The 9,020-nt window shown below is 59.2% G+C and overlaps 1 long non-coding RNA gene across 1 annotated transcript; it reads right to left on the bottom strand.

Annotated features, from left to right (window-relative positions):
- Window positions 1-3,179: 3,179 nt before the first annotated feature.
- Window positions 3,180-6,933, bottom strand: LOC131507891 (uncharacterized). The gene is made up of 3 exons (XR_009259799.1): window positions 6,560-6,933; window positions 5,766-5,968; window positions 3,180-3,496 (listed from the first exon to the last, which is right to left on the bottom strand). It is a non-coding gene; the product is annotated as an uncharacterized LOC131507891 (long non-coding RNA).
- Window positions 6,934-9,020: the final 2,087 nt, after the last annotated feature.

Raw genomic sequence — 9,020 nt, 5'->3', positions numbered from 1 at the left:
TGATCTAAGTTTCCATTTCAGACTCATTATCCCAATTTATAAAGTCAACAGCAAAGCACGGGACGCGGCAGCCAGCTCACCCCCCAGTGCCGGCTCTGCTATTCCAGAACGTTTTGATTTCATGGCTGGAAAGAGACCCCCCGTGGGTTTAGCGTGCGTGTGTGTGCGCGTCTCCTGGCAGTGGGGACAGCCCTCGGGTGGGGCCGCGTCTCGGGGGAGCCAGGCTCAAAAGAGGTTTTATTCTCTGCTCCTCGAGGAGACCGACTCTTGGAGGGAAGGTCTGCCCACCGTGGGAGAGCGCTGGGCAGGTGCCAGGGCCCCTGGGTTCCCGCCTCCCCTGGACCAGGCAGCCAGAGCCAGGTCCCCAAGAAAGTAGCTTGGCCCGGCCCCCTCCTCCCCAGGAAGGCGGATCCTTGGGATCACCAGCTGGATTCCCAGGGGACCCTCGGCCCCCTGGTACCTGGGCCTGTCGAGGCTCAGGGTGCTTCCTCCCTCTGGGGCCCTCCTGGGACCGCTACCCCCCAAGCCAGCCTCCAGGCCACCGGGCAGCTGTTGCAGCCTCCATGCTCCCGCTGCTCTGGGGGCCCAGTGGCGGCGCCTCGGACTGGCGTTCAGGGCCCTTCACGTGCCGGCCTCCAGGGACCTCCCTGTGTCCCCTCTGGGCCCTGGACCGGGCACCGCTCTGCCTCTTGGCCCTTTTCTAAGCCGGACGCAGGTACCCTGGAGGGAAGGGAGCTGGCATGTTGGCTTCTGGGGCTCAGGCACAGGATGGCAGGCCTGTGGCACCTCGGTTCCCCCATCTGCAAAATGGGACAGCGTCCCCTATGAGGCGGGACTCAGGAGATGCTGACCGTCACTGCTGCTGTGGCGAGCAGGGCCCCAGAGTCAGGGGGGGACGCACGGTGAGCGGGGCCTCAGATTGGCGGGGGGGTGGGGGGGACGCACTGGGCGAGCCGGTCTGGGTGCTCCACCTGCAGGGAGGGCTCCCGTCACGGGAGGCCGGAGGAGGGCCGGTGCCCTGCTGGCCTGAGTCTGAGGCCCGAGGGACCGGGTGGTCGCCTTGATCGTGACCCCTGGAGGGGGCAGCTCCGTCCAGCCCGTGCGTGGGATAGCTGCCGCCGGCCCTGCGGGAGGGGCGTGTTTCCAAGTTTCCAAGCTGGGCTTGTGGTATCAGAAGTTTCTCCAAAATACCCATTCGCTCTTGGCCGCGCAGCTGTTTTTCCTTAAAAAGAAAAACACAAATCAAACCCAAAACAACCAAGTGGGGCTTCAGTGGCGTGCTGGCCAGGCTGCTGTCGGAGAGCGAACAACGCGAACAGCTGTGCTGGCCAATTTCGGCTTAAAGGAGCTCTGGTCCTCCCTGCTGAAGTCGCCGTGTGAAGGGCCAAGCACTGTCCACCCGCAGTCCCATCAGGCCCCTCTGCGGACAGAGGGGCAGCGGGGCCTCCCGCTCGGAGCCTTTGCGCAGGCTGTTCCCTCTACCTCCAACACTGTTCCCTCGATGTCCTCCCTGCAGCTCCTCCTGTGGGAGCTGTTCCCACCCAACCCCTGCTCCCTGCCTCTTACCCATCCGTGCGAGGCATCTGCTTCCGTCCCACGGACGTGCTGTCTGTGGATGTGGGCTGGGCCACAGCTCTGTGGTTCTCCTTGGGGTCTCTGAGCCCCCTGTGCATACGACAAGCATCCGGTTACTGCTGGTTGCACAAAGGCCTTCGTGGACTGGGCCCCTGCTGCTTCCTGGGGCACAACAGTGCATCACCTGGGCCTCTGCCCTCTGCGATCGCCTCTTTTTTTTTTTTTTTTAATTTTTTTTAACGTTTATTTATTTTAGGGACAGAGAGAGACAGAGCATGAATGGGGGAGGGGCAGAGAGAGAGGGAGACACAGACTCGGAAGCAGGCTCCAGGCTCCGAGCCGTCAGCCCGGAGCCCGACACAGGGCCCGAACCCACGAACCGCGAGATCGCGACCTGAGCCAAAGTCGGACGCCTAACCGACCACCCAGGCGCCCCTGCGGTCGCCTCTTTAAAGCTTCACGCAATTAGCAGGGAGGTAGGATGTCCTTGCGGAGCCCATGCTAATGCTGGTCATTGCAACACCCCGTTTCCGAATTTCACAGCCAGGCAGACTCAACCCAGCCTCACCTCCTCTAGGGAGCCCTCCTGTGCCCTTCCCCGTGCTTCCCTCCATCAGAGCCCCGCTCGGGCTGGCCACCCCCACCCTGCATCGGCCCGTTCTCTGACGGCTGTTCCAGGACGTGGGGCACAGGGAGCAAAGCAGGGAGCCCCTGCTCCTGTGGCCCGGACATCTGGGGGGAGAGGTAGATTCAAACAGGAAACAATAAGGAGAAATTGTTAACGAGTAAATACATAAAATGCCAGACAGCAGTAAGTTCTGTGGGGAAAGTGAAGATGGGCAGGGGCAGGGGAGCAAGGGCAGAAGCAGGGAGACGGCCAGAGGCTCCCGCGGGGCCATGCCAGCTGCCGCTCGTGGCTCGGAGCAGCAGAGGTGGGGAGAAGGTGCTAGATCGTCTGCAGGTGGCACCTCTCGAACTTGCTGGTGGGTTGCACACACCACGCGAAGACAGGGGAGTGACGGCCACGGTCCAGTCGAGTGGAAGGAGGGGCGGATAGTCCCCAGGATGGAGACCCCGGCGGTCAGTTTGGCTTTGAAGGTGGTGGGGAGGCAGGTGGGCAGGGCAGGCTACGGAGGGGCTTCGCCTGAGCCCTGCTCGGCCCTTCGTGAGCCTGGCCACCTGGAGCGAGTGACAGGCTCCCGAGCCCGGCTTCCCAGCTGTGCAAGGGAGACACGGCCCCGCCGGGCAGCTGTGGGAGAGCGGCCTGGCCTGCGCGGAGGAGCCCTCCACCAAGGGGTCCAGGTGGCCACCGTCCTCCCGAACGTGTGTCCTTCTCCCCGTCCTGGGCCCCAGCTTCCCGGAGCCCCCGGGAGTCATTCGGGGCCCCAGCTCAGATGCCACGGGCCGCCCTCGCGCCTGCACATCCTCTCTGCCTCTGGCTTCGCGGGCACAGCAGTTCCCGTCCCTCGTCCCCAAACCTGGGGACCCCTCCACGGGGACGTATGCGGGTGGGGCCCTCGCCACTGCCTGCTCCTTTCCCCAGTGGCCTTGGCCTGGGGTGTCCTCCGGGAAGCCTCCCCTGGGCCCCCCACCCCTGGCTCCTTCTCCCTCCAGCAGAGCCTGGCCTAGCACCCTGTTTTCTCTAATGTCTGCCCCACAAAGCTAGAGAGCTCACCCGGTAACAGGCTCCGTTGTAGGCAGCCAGCAGAGAGTCGCGTGCCTCATCCCCAGGCGTTCTCTCGTTCACGGAGGAGGAAACCCAAAGCACAGAGAGGGCAGGTGCCTTGCCCAGGGTCACACAGCCGGCAGGGGGGGAGTTGGGGTTCAGACCAGCGCTGGGCTCCAGCGTCTGCCGCCTTCTGCCCTTGCTTGCCCTCAGCCCCGGGCACGGTTGGGTCCGCCCACGACAGAGCGGGGGCTCCTAAGGGTATGCAAAATGCAGGAGCGCTCAGATACGATTCTCCCCACTTTCCAGGGGAGGAAACTGAGGCCCAGGCAGTCAGCGCGTCCCTTGCGTGTCCTTAGAGGCTGTGTCCAGACTGGAGCCAGCGGTCCTCTGAGCCCCAGCTGGCCCGGCCCCGGGTTTGAGGCCAGAGAGTTGACGCGTGCGTGGGCTCGCCCCAGGGCTCGGTCACTCCACCTCCCTGAACCTCACCTTTCTCACCTTTCTCGACCTTGGGTGATTGGGGTGGGAATTCAGTCCTATAAGCCAGAGTGCCCTGAACTTTAACCTCCCCGGTAACAGTTGAATGCAGATCCCGGGTCAGTGGGACTCACCTTACTGTCAGGTCTCGGGGGGAAACCAAAGCTGCCTGACGGCAGCCCACGCTATAAGCAGCAAGGACGAGACCAAGCACCCAGAGGCCCCTGAGCCAGCCCTCCACCCGTGTCACTGCCCGGGGCACCCGGGCACCCGGGGCTTGGGGCAGATTTAGGGCTTAGCAAACTGAGTCCTTTGTGTTGGCCATGGAGCTCATGGGGAGACAGAGTGTTCACAGCTGTTGTCAGAACTGCAGAATTTGCCAGTAATTTGGAGAGAACTGGCCCCAGCGCAAGGGACAGCTGGGGCCCGTGAGCACGGATCCGTATCCCCTCTTCCCCGAGCGAGGAGTTGTTTGCTCTCGCGCTGGGGGCAGAGGCACAGTCATTCTATTTTTCTCGGAATATAATGAGTCCTGGGCCTCACTCCTATGTCCCTCAAATGGGAAAAAAATCGCATCGGCCCTACATCTGGTGGCAGAATCAGGAGGACAAAGCTCCAGCATGGCACGAGGGCTGGCCACATGGGCCCATAGCACCAAGCACCAGCTGGTCCCCAGGCCTGGGCCCACAGCCCCCACACTCAAGGGACTCCAGTTAGGATCTAGGAGGAGGCAAGAGCGAGGTGCCGGAATCCCCCGTCCCCGTCCACACGGCCTCTGCTGCTGTGACTTTCCTGCGCATCTCAGGGTGTGAGGCCAAATGTCTTCCTCCTACACAGCACACAACACTGGGAAGGGGGACATGACACCACACAGTGGGGACCCCCAGGCCCATCTATCTGCTGGACTCTGAAGTCTATACCCTCCACCAGGAGCCTGTGGCCCTGAGATCTCATGCTTCCCCCTCCCTCTGCCTCTCCGGCTGGGACGGCTCCCCATCCCCCTCTGGGACACACGTCTCAGGCCACCATCCGAGCTGTTCTTTTCCACGGCTCACAGGACAGCTTTCCTTCTGTCTCATTTTACATCAAAGCTGTATGCGCTTGTGATCTAAGGAATTATATCATTCCCAAGGCTTGTTATGAACCCGCCCACTACACCAACTGTTCTTCCCCAGAGGCAACCACTTCCTTTTTCCTTTTGAAACTAATTCTTTGGGTGTTTATGTCTGTATTCCAAAATAGCCTTCTTGTGTTGCCGATTCTTGCTTTTTTCAGCTTGGTCAATAGTACTGACTTCCTTTACGGAGGAGAGGCACTAGCTTTCTCTCATCCCTACTCCCACCCCACACACATCTTCTCATCATCCCTCCCGATCACAGAGAGTGTGGTGTGGAGTGGATTCATATGATCATGTAAATGTAACCCACAGCAGAGCCAGCAGAGCCAGGTCATATACGATGATCACTTTACCTGCCTTACGTTTTTTCCCCTATAGTTATCAATCGCTATGTTATTTTATCTGGTTTTCGTGTGTGTGTGTGTGTGTGTGTGTGTGTGTGTGCTTATTCCTAACTCAACACCAAACTCTTTGTCTTGTCTAAATCTCCAGACCTTTGGGGGCACCTGGGTGGCTCAGCTGGTTAAGCGTCCGACTCTTGATCTCAGCTCAGGTTTCGATCTCGGGGTCGTGGGTTCAAACCCCTCGCTGGGCTTTGTGTGGAATGTGAAGGCTACTTAAACAATAAACAAGTAAGTGCCCAGAACTTTGGACACACCAGGTGTTCTGCATCTTGCTTGGTCTGAGTTGACTCCCGTGTGGGGCAGAGCTCACACTCTGTTGGCTTTGGTGTCTGGCAGGGACCTGCTTCCTGGTTCACAGATGGCACCTTCTGCTTATTTCTCACAAGGCAGAGGGGGTAAGAGGGGCACTCTGAGGTCTTTTTGGTAACAGCACCGATCCCATTCTTGGGATCTCATGACCGAAGCACCCGCCAAAGGCCTCCCCCTAACGCCGTCACATTGGGGGTTAGGGTTTCAACGTATGAACCTGGGGGTGGGGCTGCAGATATTCAGTCTATAGCACTGGGTAGAATTCTAGTCTGGAAATCATTTTCCTACAGAAGAAGCTGGGCAGGGGCCAACTGCGTAGGACTGGCTCCATCCCCTTCTTGTCAGTGTAGCCATCGTCAAGTCCAAAGCCGTTCCCACTCCTAATTCCTTATAAGTGACCTTGCCCTCTTGTATTACCTACTGAAGAATAAAACATAAAAATAAGTTAACTGTCGAGCAGTCTCATTTGGCCCACACTCCTGTGTCCTTCAACTTAAAAAAAAAACAAACAAACAAGAAAAGCCAGTCTCGGTCTCCTCTTGTGGTCACGGGAGCTGGACTGCAAATCCAGAAATAATCAAAGGAACAAATCATGGCTGTGTTTTCCCCTCAAGCCCATCAAGTGTGGAGCTGCGGGAACGTAATGAAAACTGCCATCACCTCACTGTTGTCAGGAATCTGGCCCGTCGGATCTGCGTGCTGTGGGCGCTGGCCGTAGGACACTGGGGAGTCAGCCTGGCACCGGTGGGCCCGCGGGGGGAGCGGCCAGCACTGTCGTCCCCGCACGGGGCACCTGCACCTTTCTGGAACACACTGCCCTGGCTGCCCCTGCATCAGCCCCTTGGTGCTCTCCGTGGCCCTCCCTGCTGGTGACGGCTGACTGTGCACATCTCCCCAACTCGGGGTGGCCCCAGAGGCCCTCCCCCGCCCCGTGCCGTGGGCGATCCTCTGGGAGGGGAGCAGACTGTCCCCTCCTCCCACCTACCTCGGGTTTGAGTGTGATTATCTCACCTACAAGCACCGGTGGGAAGGATAAAATCACTGGGCTGCCTTCCCAGCTGTGCAGACCGAGGTTAAGGGCTCGGTCCTCTGGGCCTCAGTCTCCTCATCTGTAAAGTGGGGAGAAGAAAGCTACTTTGGAAATGAAAGCAGTAACAAGATGCGGTTTGACAAATGCCTGGCACACAGTAGGTCCTCATATTTGCCGCAGAACAGTCTGCCAAAAAGCCGGGGGTCCTTGGTGGGCCCAAATGCTCGTGACAGACCCCAGAGGCTCTGCCTGGAGAAGCACCAGGCTTGTCTGACGTAAACCACAGCCCCCTTGGCCCCGGCCCCGGAACTGCAGCCTTCTGGGATTGGAGAGGCTCCCGCCAGGAAGGGCTGGGCCGCCAGCTCCCTCTGGTTCTCATTAGGACTCCTCACCCCCCTCCCCTGCTGGGCCGCATCCCTCCTCACAGTCGCCTTGGGACCCTCACGGCCCAAGTCCCTGCAGCTCGCCAGGGTCAAGCCAGAGGACTTGAACCTTCCAGAAAGGAGGTGGAATACAGCCAGACCCCAGGCTGGGCCGGGGATGCTGAACCAGGTGGCCTGCGGGCCTCCGGACGTGGGTGAGGACGGGCTGGGCCGGGCAGACCCCGAGACAGAGGCAGAGACTGGGAGGCAGGATAGATAAGGAGCCGGCCCTTACCTGAGGCTCTAGGGGACCCCAAAGGGTGTGCACTCCCTACACGCGGGGTTGAGCGAGCGGGTGGTGTCAGGACAATTTCTGGGTGACCGGGGCGGGGCAGGTGGGGCTGATCGGTGGGATATCTAGGAGGTCACTAGGCACCTGGTCAGGCGCTGGGACAGGGCTTCCTGTGTCCCCAAGGCCTGCCGTGGCGCTCCGATCGCCCTTTCCTGGGTCATGGCTCTTGGGTCTTTACCCCCAGGGTCCCCTTCCTGGGCAGGCCACGGGCGGTCCACGGGTCTAAATCACCAGGGCCTCGGGTACCGACGCCTTTGTGGGAGACTCGAGCAGATGTTCAGCAACCTCCACCCTCTTCACCAACGCGCTTTTGCGGGTGGACAGTTTCCCTCCGTGACAGCTCTGCCTGGCGTTCGGGCAGGTGGGGTGGGTGCTGGGTGGGTGGGGTACCCACGGCTCTGGCCGGCCGGTCAGGGCCGGCACCTCCGGCGGGCAAGGGCACACACAGGCCCACAGGACCCTGCATATGTTCAGCTTTAAGTCCTTTTGGAATCAGAAGGAAACGTGAAGATATGTATATGTAATATGAAGATATGCATATGTAATATGGAGATATGAATATGTAATAAGAAATACGGCCTGGGCACATTCATCTCTGGACCAACATGGCTGTAAGATACGATTAAAAAAACTTTGTTCGGTGTATGTAACTTATTGTCACGTTGGCTAACATACGGCGTATGCATTGTGCTCTCGGCTTTGGGACTAGATTCCCATGATTCATCGCTTGCATATGACGCCCGGTGCTCGTCCCAGCACGTGCCCTCCTCGATGCCCGTCACCCATTTTCCCCACCCCCACCCCCCCATCAACCCTCAGTTTGTATTTAAGAGCCTCTTATGGTTGGCCTCCCTCTCTGTTGGCCTCTCACGTTTCCTTCTTTTCCCCTATGTTATCCGTTGAGTTTCTCAAATTCCGCGGAGGACTGAAATCATATGATATCTGTCTTTCCCTGATGATATGACATTCATCTATCTTTATCTGTCCCTTGCTCAGTAGTTCCATCTATGTTGTCGCAGATGGCAGGATTTCATCCTTTTTCATCTCTGAGTAGTATTCCATGGGCTGTCTATACACCCCACCTCTTCTTTATCCATTCACCAGTCAGTGGACATTTGGGCTCTTTCCATAACCTGGCTGTGATTTGTGATGCAAATCTTCTGATTATGACTTTCGGGCGCAGAAGACCCTCACTGGGTTCGTTTGGACCCTCTCACGACAAGGCGTCGAAATGTGACTCAAACCAGCTTTAATCTAAAAGGGCAGTTGCCTGACTCAGTGGCTGATACGGGCACAGCTTGTTCCGGGGCCTGGACAGAGTTGTCCGGGCCCAGGCCCCACCTGTGGCTCTTAGACCGGCTCTCTCCTCCCTCGGCGGCCCCCTGGTGCCAGCTCAGCCGGCAGTGTAAGGAACGCCCCTCCGTGACCCTGGGAGCTCCTGGCCGGTTAGCAGCAAGTGGGGGTTTCTGTCCCTGGGGACCTCCCAGTGACAGCACTGGGCCGGTGCATGAGGCACTCAAGCAGTGCTCTTGGGGGTGCAGACATCGGTCTTACCTGGGGGCCAGTCCCCCCACTTCCTTCCTTCTCTGCACTATGCCAATCCCAGGTAAGCTTCAGGAACCTTCCGAGGGCAGCCTCCTTGGGTTCTGACAGGTTTTCGGGTGGGAGGTGGCTGTGCCTGCCTTAGGCCACCAGGACAGGCTCCAGTGTCCTGGTCCAATGGATGTG

This window comes from Neofelis nebulosa, chromosome 3, assembly GCF_028018385.1.
Source record: "Neofelis nebulosa isolate mNeoNeb1 chromosome 3, mNeoNeb1.pri, whole genome shotgun sequence".
Lineage (NCBI taxonomy): Eukaryota > Metazoa > Chordata > Mammalia > Carnivora > Felidae > Neofelis > Neofelis nebulosa.
This window is presented reverse-complemented; position numbering and strand designations above follow the sequence as displayed.